The sequence below is a fragment of the Pinus tabuliformis genome, chromosome 8 (genome assembly GCF_031772625.1).
Source record: "Pinus tabuliformis cultivar Carrire ecotype Pingquan chromosome 8, CPIR1, whole genome shotgun sequence".
Lineage (NCBI taxonomy): Eukaryota > Viridiplantae > Streptophyta > Pinopsida > Pinales > Pinaceae > Pinus > Pinus tabuliformis.
In genome coordinates, this window is record NC_142294.1 from 1,620,211,487 (window position 1) to 1,620,221,483 (window position 9,997).

Sequence of the window (9,997 nt, forward strand, 5' to 3'; positions counted from 1 at the left end):
AGAGGGGTTGCCTTCTAGGGCAAAAAACCCTAAACTAAACATAAGTTCTACCGTCAGATCATCCGCCTAATGAACGGCCCAGATTGACTAGAAATTACTGTACTTTTACAAGGCAATTTTACAGCTGTTTTTAGCTTCGGGGGCGCTGCCCCCGAAACCCCCCGCCAGGGGGGGGCTCCCAAAGGTCGCAGCCGCTCCCCCCTGGACCCCCCCTGCAGCGAATATTTTACGGGCGGCTTTGCCGCCCCCATTTCGAACTGGGGTCCTATGTGGCGATACCTTTGAATATAGAAGATAATCAGGCTCCACACCCAACAATGTAGGGTCTTTTAGTAGGCCTACTCCGATATTTTGAAGCAACTTAGAGCTTCCGTGGATCATCGGGATGCTTCTCGTAACTTGTGAACTGTTGGGGAGAAAAGTTTGTTGGTCAACGATTGTAATTCCTCCTTGAAAAGGAAATGCAATCTTTCTGAAGTACGTTGACACAACAGCGGCCATAGCATAAATCCAAGGCCTTCCCAGTAGGATGTTATAATCGAGATTTCCATCGATAACTTCAACATCAATTTCTACTATTTTGCCCCCCAGTTCAACTTGTAAGTTACTCAAAATCTCGTATGGAGTGTATGTTCGTCCATCGAATGCTTTTAACGTCATTGACGATCGCGACAAGGGTGGTGATCCTAAATTTTTCCAGCAACTCATTGACATAATACATGTAGATGCCCCCTCATCAATAATTGTTCGATGAATAGTTTTGTTGAGGGCTTTCACTTGAATGAGGAAAGCGAGTTGATCTGGTAACTGAGGTTCATATCCTTTATGATTAAAGGCCACGAGATTGGAATCCACTGGGTCAATCCCACCTATTGCTGATAATAGAGCCTGCTTTTGGGAGGGGCAATTTTGTAATACTTCAAGTATCGACATAGCGGACGGCGATTGGGCCAGGTCCTCTACTATCTTACAATTCTGTGCCGCTCTAGCATGAGGATTAAATGTCGATTTGTGTACTATTCCATTTGGCGGCTTTATCGTTAGCTCAGGAATGATGGGTGGCACAACTTCGGTCGAAGTTGTTGTCGAACTACTAGGTTGATCAGTAGCCTTGTTGTTCAATAGCTGTGGATTCCCGTAATCTTTATTCCTTGTCGATATCAAAGCATCATTTTGCTGTTTTGAAATGGACAACATAAGCACTTGGGATGGGGAAGCATTGTCGCTAGCAACCAGATTGGTTCCTGGGTTCGGAAATGGGTCAGTCAATACTGCTGAAGTTCTTGAATTCTTAAAGATTTTCTTAACTTCAGCTTTATATGGACAATCTCTCGTCCAATGATCCTCATCGCATATGAGGCATGGCTGACTAGGTTTCTTTTTCCCTGAAGGGTTTGCAAAAAAAAATTCAGGAGACGAATCATCCTGTTTCTTCTTTTTGCTCTTCCCTTTCTTCTTGTCCCCTGGTTGCTTCGGTTCTTTGCCTTTGTCAGTCGACACGGCATTAACCTCCAAGGCTAGAAGTTCTTCATTTGCATTTTGACCAGAAACCTTACGGGCTTTCTTAGATGTAGCCTTTGTCGATTTCGTGCTTGTCGTACCTATCACGCCATCGCCGGCATGAGAGTCCTTGTTTGATTTAGGAGGAGGAGGAACAGAAAATTCTGGTTTGGGAGCATCAGGGATCTTATCATAGAGCGTGCCAAATTGAGTATAGATCAAGTCTAGATATTGCGCACGAGCAATGACTTGCTCTTCGGTGACGACTCCTCCTTTGCCACATCTTCTATAATAGAAGGTAATAATGACTTAATAAACCATTCAACTAGTAGCTGATCAGGAACATATGTTTTTACCATTCTACGACGACATTGCCACTCATGAATATGATCAGATATGTGAGTGGTCGTCGTCTACTTGAAATTGATAAGAAGCTTTGTTCCTGTTTCGTACGTTATTGGTAATTGAAAATGGGTTAAAAAGGTGGTGGCAAGGGCGCCGAAGTTATAAAACGAAGCTCTAGGCAATTCAATGTACCATTTTGCTGCCGGACCAATTAACGTTCGTTGAAAAAGGCGAAGCCTAATCGAATCATCATTTAGAGTGTTGGAGGAACACCATAGATGAAAGGTCATCACATGATTTGACGGATCTTCACCCGGATTTCCATTAAATTTAGGAATATCTGACGGAAGTTTATGAGGAATCGCTGGCCACCAAGGGGAATAAGCAATTGGATCGTTTGTTAGCCAATTTAGATCTGGTAATTCTAAAGTTTCCACGAAGGGCAACTGTTGATTCAGGTTCGGCGAAGCATACCCAGGATAAGATGGGATTGCCTGAGCAGTGGGTCTTTGCATACCAGCATAATGCATTTGATGTTGATAACTTTGATAGGGTTGCTGGGCATAACCAATTTGGGATGATTGATGATAATCGTTTTGAATATACGGTTGCCCATTAATTGCAAAGTTTTGTTGCTCAAGTCCTTGGTACACTTGCTGGAATTGCGGTTGTTGGTGTTGCACCAGCCATGGTTGTGAAACCATTTGTTGTTGCCCAATACTGGATGTTTGACCAAGATGAGGGGTAATAGTACCCGTTTGAGTCTGAGTCACTCCAGTTAAGGAGCCACCAACCGACGATTTTGGTTGCGTCATGGAGACAAGAGGCTGTTGTATTATGACCTGAGAAACTTGAGGTTGGCATACAACAGGCAACGCTTGTACTTGTGACACCGTCACAATAGCCGGTGTAGTGGGGATATTTGACATAGGTAGACTTGGTTGCATTGAGTATACAACTCTTGGTTGTTGAGGCAATATTGGCACCCAACCACTGGATGTGATTCCAACTTGACCCGAATTCGGTTGTGAACTCTCATATGGTTGTTCTCCCGGAGGGAACAATGAAAGGGCATATTGCCCCCCATACGGTGGCAATCCAGTGCTCAAAGGAAATATTGGCCTTTGGAGACCGGACTGCCCAAATTGATACTGTTGCGAAGGATCAATTTGTTGAGACTCAACATAAGAAATTCCAGATATTATTCCGGACAAACAAACGGGAACAGACCATACTGTCGAAACAGTCCCTGGGTGGACTCCCTCTAGTGGTTGAGAGCTAGTTGGGACAGATGGTATGCCAGCGAACATTGTCAGAGTGGTGGCAGGAGGTTCTGCTACCGCTGTATCGGATGACACAATCCTAGATGTCGATGGTTGTCCAGACATATCGAGTCTATCCAAAAGACTTCCTAGCGATTCTACAGGAACTTGCGATGAAGGGGTATTAACTTCTGAAGCAGAAGGATATAGGTGGATCCCAGTTCCAAAATGCGATGGAGTACTGGATGGAAGATCCTCTGTAATCTCTTCTATAGCAATCAATCCAGGTGGAAGAGGTAGACCGTCAGGTCCGTAAAATATTTCTGGTGCCAAAGAAGGTATAGATTCTGCAGCGACAGATGCTGGAGGGGTAACACCTTCCGAATCAACTCTAGATGGAGCTAGTTCAGGAATAGAAGTGTTTACTGTTACACTAGGATCAGTTCTAATGTCCTCTTGTAACTGCAGAACTTCTTCTGTAGAGGCAAGGATACCAGAAATGGTTGGAGTAATTGGAGTCTCAGAGGATGTTGAAACACAAGTTTCAAACGAACCAAGAGACTTTGACTCAGTTAAATGAGTTCGCTTGGCCCGGAATGGTTTCGTTTCCGGAGTCAAAGACGGTTGACTCGTCGATCTCTGCGAACAGCGGGGTTTTGATTGACTTTCTTCCATGATTGCGGATTATTTGATCAACTCAAAATAGGGGGAAAATGTTATTCCGAATTAAATGAATTTTAGACGCTTTGACACAACTTGCTTTTTCAATTTTTAAGAGTCGAGAAAAAAGCTAAAGATGACTCTAGTCGCCTTCGATTTTTAATGAGATTGAAGTGACAAGTGCTCAGATGGACCTTTTCCTTTAAGGAGTCTGAAAAGGAACAAAAAGAGACTACTCTGTAAATTTAGACAGAGGGATTACCAAACCAATTGCAAAACTGCAGAATACTTTTTACGGTACGGCAGTCAATCTTCCCGAATGTTGTGTTCAGTGCATTGTGATCGATAGGGCGGCAGACACGACTTCCTAAGGATAAAGGATATAGCCTATTGTGGTCTCCCAATATATACTCGACGGTACATGGGAGCACACGTCCGTACTGGCACTTGTCGTCTCAAAGAGGAGGAATCACCCAACCTACAATGAAAGCGACAGCTACCAGGCTTTACGACGCTGGAATACGTCTCTAGCCTAGACTTCTAAATGTTGTGCGTTAGGTTCTAATGCGTTTTTATGTTCATTGAATTTATTTTATAGTTGATATTTCTTAAGAAGTTTGCCTTTAAGTTTCACCGCGTGATGTAGATATACAACTCCTAAATATGCAATCTAAGATGATAAACAATCGTTTACTCTTATTTTTGCAATGAAAATCCTAGCTACTAAAGAAAGAGAAGCGAAATCCTTTCAACATAGAGCAGAGAGAACACACTAGATGCACTGTCCTAAATCAAAATCAACAAGCAGTCTAAATGCAAATGCACATGCATGTATTTGTTTTCCGCTTTCTTAATGTATGAATGACAAAAAGAATGCTCAATACAAATCTGAATTATTTCTTCTTCCAAAGCGACAATACTAACGATTTTCTTTTCAAAAAAAAACGAAAGGGAGACAAGACGACACTTTGCGATTTTGAATTGAAAACTGCTTTCGACACTTGAAATACTACAAATTCAGATCAAATACAAGAGTAACAGTGTAATCGACTATCAAAAAGAGAAGGATTCTTTTCTTTGACTGAAAACAACACTCGCGACACTTTCAAATCAAAAGACGACAGTTCGATTAAGTTACTATTTTGTAAAGGAGAATTGTAAATGGCGAAAAATACATAAAAACATTCACAATTATTTGTACAATGGAGGCTGAATAATGCAAAGGAAGGGGGTTTCCACAGTGGTCTACTGATCACAGACAACAAAACTCCTGAATAAAGCTGAAGACAATGAAGAAAAAACAAAAATCTAGAGGCATAAATAGTCTTACCTGATCATCGCACCTGTAACACAGGGAAACATGGATGCATCCCACCTACTGCACATGGGAGGTGCGATGCATCCAGTCTGCCAAAAGGAGATAGTGCGATGGTCCAGGAACGAGACTTTAACTTGGTTTTTGGTCACAGTTTGCAGCTTAGTTCAGGGATTTAGGCCGAGCTAATGATAGTTAGTAAATACAAAGTATAGGGGCTGATCTAATGAGGTTACTTGAGCTACCTCTAGGGCACTTAGGATGTTTGCAAGTCAGTTGTTCAGTTCATAAACAAACCCAGAGATTGACTGAAGCAACGTTGATCTACTTTGCACTTGCATAGCAAATGCAGTTCGAAGGCTAGCTGGCTTAACTTTAGGCTCCGTCTGTAGTTTATGAAGCAAACAAATAGAGACAAGCAATCAAACTATTCACTCCCTAGTGGAGTCACCATTTTGTTATTGGGAAAACTAGTGTCTATTCAGAGATGTTAGTCCCACTAAGATGGGTAGCTATCTTAGAAACAAACGAACTAAAGTCACTTGTGTTTTCCTTTATGAGAGATAGATGAGAAAGAAGCAGAGAGTACCAACCTCAGTCTTTCGCTTGGCTCCTTGCTTGTTTCCTTTCCCCTTTGATAGAATCTCGCCACTCCTTCCTTGTTTTGCTTCAAAGAGTTCCTGTAGAGTCAAAGCAGCATAATATCATCAAAGCATAGAGATCTATCACTGTAAACAATATAGGATCAGATATATATTGACCATACAAATGCATATATCAACACAGTATTCGGAGATACACAAGAATATGGAGGAAAACTCAAATAGCTTTATTGATAGAAGCAGTAGAAGAGAGGATTACAACCACTTGGTCTGACCCAGCGCCCTCCTCCCAGCATGAAAGCCCTCTTCACCTCATACAAAGCAAGATCACCCAACAACGCCTTCAAAGAGAAACCAACAACACTTCCTTGCAAATTACAAAATTCCAGCCTTTGGATCTCTAGGATGAGGGATCCATATATAGATGTTTGCAGGGGGGTGAGTCAGCTCCTGGGATTTTGATTAGTGTCATCTCTATGATAGTTCTTGGTTCCACTTGGAGATTTCATGATCTCTTACTCATCCTTGGGCGAATTCAAAGAGGCAAGTGTCAAATGAGCAGCTTCTAGAAGATTCTCAGGGTCTCCACCTAGCAAACTGCTTGTGCCATTTGTCTGCTCTCGCTCATCACACCCTACAGAAGGGCTTTCCAGTATGCATCGCACTTTTTGCATGTGGCAGGTGAGATCCATTGCACCCTTAGCACTAGGCAGTCTGTATGGTCCTGCTTTGACCAGTTCTGAGTAATTTTTCATGGAGAACTTCTGGGAGATGATGTAATCAGCTGACCTTGCTCCTTTAGGGTATGAAACAACACTTTTAGGGGCTTAGAAGCCCTTGGTTTATGGACATATATGATTGGGGTTGTAGTGCCCAAATATGTCGATAACAGATCCACCGATGCTTTCTTCAAAGAACCTAGGTAGGAAAAGAGGAAGGAAGAAACAAAATGAGCTGTTGTCCGAATGTAGAAACTTATGATTAACCCAAGTAAGATGAAGGATCTTACCAGTTACTCCTTTACAAACCTTTCTTAATGAAGCTTACAACCTGGAACATTAACGGTCTAGGAAGTAAAAGGAAACAAAAAAATTTTAGTAGTTGAATAAAAGAAGAAAAATCATATATGATTTTTATTCAGGAAACAAAATGTTCGATGGACAAGATCAAAGAGATACATAGAAAATGGTTAATCAAGTATGAGTATCTAGAGGTAAAAGCTGATAACTCGGCGGGGGGGATTCTCACTCTATGGGATCCTCAAAAACTTGGAATCTTAGATGCTGAAGCTTCTAGGAATTATCTATCGATGGTGATCCAACCTTTGGGGGATAAGGAGATCTACATGATCACTAATGTCTATGGCCCTCGAAAAATAGAAGACAATCTAAAGCTTCTCACATCCCTTAAGGAACTGAGGGAGAGACATCCTAATATGCCCTGGATTCTGGCAGGGGATTTCAATACGATCAAATCTCTTACAAAAAAAAAGGAGGTACAAGGAAACTAGGCAAGGACTCCATTGCCTTCTAGAAATTCATGAATAACATGGGGCTAGTGGACACAGAATCTTGGATGTTGAAGCTTCTAGGAATTATCTGTCGATGGTGATCCAACCTTTGGGGGATAAGGAGATCTACATGATCACTAATGTCTATGGCCCTCAAAAACTAGAAGACCAACTAAAGCTTCTCACATCCCTCGAGGAACTAAGGGAAAGACATCCTAATATGCCTGGATTTTGGCAGGGGATTTCAATATGATCAAATCTCTTACGAAAAAAGGTACAGGGAAACTAGGCAGGGACTCCATTGCCTTCCAAAACTTCATGAATAACATGGGGCTAATGGACACAGAAACAACAAATGGAATTTTTACTTGGAATAATAAGAGAGGAGGAGCTTCTCAAGTGGCCTCTAAATTAGACAGATTCATAATCTCAGAGGAACTCCTTATCAAAGGCCTTGATATGTCAGCTTTAATCCTTCCCTTCAGAGGCTCGGACCACTGGCCTGTCCAGATGGAAGCTACTTTTATGGGTACACCAAGGAACATACCCTTTAGGTTTGAAAATATATGACTCTCTCACCCTGACTTCACCAGAAATATTGACAAATGGTGGACGGAAGATAGGCTTGTTCAAGGCACTAAAATGTTCATACTGCAGCAGAGACTCAAGCACATCAAATCTAGGGTTAAAGATTGGAATAAACAAGAGTTTGGAAATATTTTTAAAGCCAAAAAAGAAGTTGAGAAGAAAATCCAGAGATTAATCATATCAACATCCTAGAGGGTTTTACCGAGGAAAGGAAAATTCAAGTTGATTCTCTGCAGAACGAAGGGAGGACCGATGCTTGCAAGAGGATATTTTATGGAGACAGAAATTGAGGGTGCAGTAGATTAGAGAAGGAGAAAGAAACACAAATTTTTTTTCATAGATCAACTTTGGATCATAGATCTCATAACATAATTTCCAAACTCAAAGATTCTCAAGGGAAAGAGCTTGTCCTACATATAGAAATAGAATCTGTCCTAGTTCATCACTTTCGTAGCATAGCAGAGGAGCCTCTCATTGACAGATCTCAGTTCATTAACAAATTCATAGAGTTCATTCCTAAACTTGTAACCAGGGAAGACAACCACAATCTTAACAAGCCAGTGTCTGAAGAGGAGGTTAGTGAGGTCATCAATGTGATGCAAAATGGGAAAGCTCCTCGCCCTGATGGTTTCAATGTGGATTTCTTCAAAGCTTGTTGGAAGACTCTGGAAGATCCAAAACTGTTTTGAAAGCTCTTAATGCCTCTTTCATAGCTTTGATTCCAAAGTAGTAAAAAGCTATGACATCGGATAGATTTAGACCCATAGCTTTAGGTAATGTGGTGTACAAAATTATCTCCAAAGCGATTGCTAACAAACTAAAACCTTTTCTTCCTGCTCTAGCTTCAGAGGAGCAAACTGGTTTTGTGGAAGGAAGACAAATTCTCAACAACATCATACAAGCACATGAGGTGGTACACTCTCTTAAGAGTGAGAAGCAAGCTGGTATGATAATGCAACTGGACCTAGCGAAAGCTTATGATAAGCTAAGTTGGGCGTACATCAAGAGGTGCTAAGAGCTTATGGATTCGACCACAACTGAATAAGATGGGTTATGGCCCTTGTATCCTCGGTTAATTTCTCAATTCTGCTTAATGGATCTCCCTCTAGAACCTTTATACCTTCTAGGGGTCTCAGAAAAGGGGATCTGCTCTCCCCCTTCCTATTTGTTCTCATGATGGAAGGAATAGGCAAAGCGATCAAAATAGCAAATGGTGAAGGAAGAATCTAGGGTTTGAAACTTACCCCAGATGGGGATGCCTCTACTCATCAACAATTTATGGATGATACAATGCTGCTGGGCATTCCTACAGTCAAAGAAGCCAGAGCATTCAAAAAAATCCTTAACGAATTTTCTTTGGCGACTGGTACAGAGGTAAGCCTTGACAAATCAAAACTTTTTTTTTTCAATATTGACATTGCTATTCAGAGGAACCTCACCAGAATTCTAGGGTTTCAAAGGGCTTCGTTACCTTCCAAGTACCTTGGAGTGCCTCTTACTAACAAACCTCTGAGTAAGGGAGTGTGGGAACCAGTCACCAATAAACTTCAGGATAAATTCAGAAATGGACTTGTAGGTCTTTGAACTTGGCGGGCATCTTGTGCTTACAAAGGTTGTTCTACAAGCTATACCCATTTTCATGTTTTCAGCCCTCCCTGCTCCCAAAGGTGTTATACAACAAATCAGGAGTATTCAACGAGATTTTCTTTGGGGTAAAGGGGAAGAGAAAAAGAAGTGGGCATTGGTAGCTTGGGACAAGCTCTGCAAACCTAAGGCCCATGGAGGTTTGGGGCTTCATGACCCTGAAATCCTCAGCAGAGTTTCGGGAGCAAAACTTTGGTGGAGATGGCTAAAGGAATCGACAACCCCTTGGGCAAAGCTTTGGAAGCAGAAATATGCAAAGAATTGGCAGGAGAGGGATCATATCAGAATGTCAGGGCACATCAAGGGCTCCCACATTTGGAACCTTGCTTGGGAGAATAGAGGCATTGTCTAGTAGCATAGTTTCTGGGAGATCAGAGCTGGGAACCTTGCATGGTTTTGGGAGGATAACTGGCAGCAGGAACCAAATTTGTTTAGAGAAGAACTAACCACTCTAAAAAATGACACTGATAACAAAGGTCTACTCATGGTAAGTGACTTCTGGGATCAGGTAAGGGATAATGGCAAATGGCGAATGTGGAAGAATCTTGGTTACAGTGAAGAGAGTCCTTTG